Source organism: Wasmannia auropunctata, unplaced genomic scaffold, assembly GCF_000956235.1.
Source record: "Wasmannia auropunctata unplaced genomic scaffold, wasmannia.A_1.0 LD336095.1, whole genome shotgun sequence".
In the NCBI taxonomy this organism is placed as follows: Eukaryota; Metazoa; Arthropoda; class Insecta; order Hymenoptera; family Formicidae; genus Wasmannia; species Wasmannia auropunctata.
The window spans coordinates 834,676-836,510 of record NW_012026795.1 but is presented as its reverse complement, the minus strand read 5'-3'; positions in this window follow the sequence as shown (position 1 = coordinate 836,510).

Sequence of the window (1,835 nt, the reverse complement as noted above, 5' to 3'; positions counted from 1 at the left end):
AAAAATACAACTTTCTTAAAAAAATTCTATATCGGAAAGTATTGCTCGTACGATCTTTAACAAAAAACCAAATTGTTCGTAATTTTGCCCTTTCTTTTTGATAAAGACTTTTATTTCGATACATTCAATACTTTCAGATATATTGTGGAAATTCGCATTTGTGGTCCATTTTTTGAAAGTGATGCGGGTGGCCAGGCATTTTAATATGTTAAATAACATCATTCCAAACAACTTTCAGCAAAAAAAATTGTATTTACAATTTTGTAATTCCGAAATTTATTTTTCCTGGATTAGACGTACGTATCGTTTCATCTGCGATCGACGCTAATTGAAATTCCCAATGTAACATTATTCCTTTAACGTTATTATTATGTTTTTTATTTAAATTAATTTTTGTTACTCTTTAAACTAAAAATGCTAACAATTTGTAATATAAACAAATTATTTTTGTTCTACAATTCATTTATAGTAGACTATAGTATATCATACTTCAATATTATAACTAAATCAAAAAACATAAACAAGTAGTATGATTTTTAATACTTAACTATTCTAGCGATTGCATTGCCGCTAGTCTAGCTGTAATAAACGAGAAATTCCGCGTAGAAATAAATCGCGTAGAAAAATAGGGATATATTACACTGAAGTGTTCCTGATCAATTATTCGGTGTAAGAAAAAAATATTAAACATAGAAACAAACACAGAGGACAATTTGACACAAAAAACGAAAAAGCGTAATGACTCGCGATGGTTTCTAAATCTCATTTATTTTATTGGTTTATATTACATATCTTTTCTCGTAAGTCAGTGATACATTGAATGTAATACGCGTCGGACAAATGTATCGAAAAATCACTGTAGGTTGTACAAGAAAAGATGTATATTCGTGAATAATAAATTGAGACTGTGATTGCAAAGACATTGCAATTTGTCTATTTTACTATCACAATTCGTTAATATTTCTAAATCTAATCAATGAGTCTAAAAAGAAAATTGCAATTTTCATTGCTTATTTCTAATTTTTCGTATTTTAAAATGAAATCAATGTTACTGATTGTAAATCGTTATGGATACATAATTGTTAGTATATTTAATTTAAAAAAACAAAAATAATGTTAAAAAAATTAACATTGCAAAGATTTAAACTGTAGTCAACCGCAAATCAAAATATGTAACACGTGCGCTCTAGATTGCGCAGCCACATCGATTTACTAGTTACTGTCGTAAAGTTCAAGTATTTCCTTTATACGTAGTTAGACACATATTCAATTCTCTTACTTTCCTTTCTCTCTCTTTCTTTCTCTTTTGATCTATTGCAATGAGATTTCGGATCACATTGCCAAATTAGCAATGTGATTAGCGTGCATTGTCGAGTGTTATCTCAATGTATTTCCCTACTTTATCCTATAAACAATTCTGTAATATTGTATCGATAAATATTTATTAAATTAAATTTGTAAAAATAAACTTTTGCAGATCAAAATATAATTGCTTTTTTCTTGAGAATTATTATAATTTTTACATTACGACAAATAAAAATTACGTCAATAAAATCCCTTTTTATAATAAATGTCAATTAGGCTAGCTTGTTTACTTTTTGTTTAACTTTTTTGAATAAAATATCAAAATGCCAAAAATATTTATTATTAATTATATATATATAGGTATATATACAATTGTAAAAAATTGAATAAAAAAATACATATTTACTAACAACGGATTTTTATATTTATGCATTTTCATATTTACATATTTTATTAAAAATATTTACATATATAATAAATTTATTAATGTAAAAGTTGAGAAATACAGATCGGAAGAGCACACGTCTGAA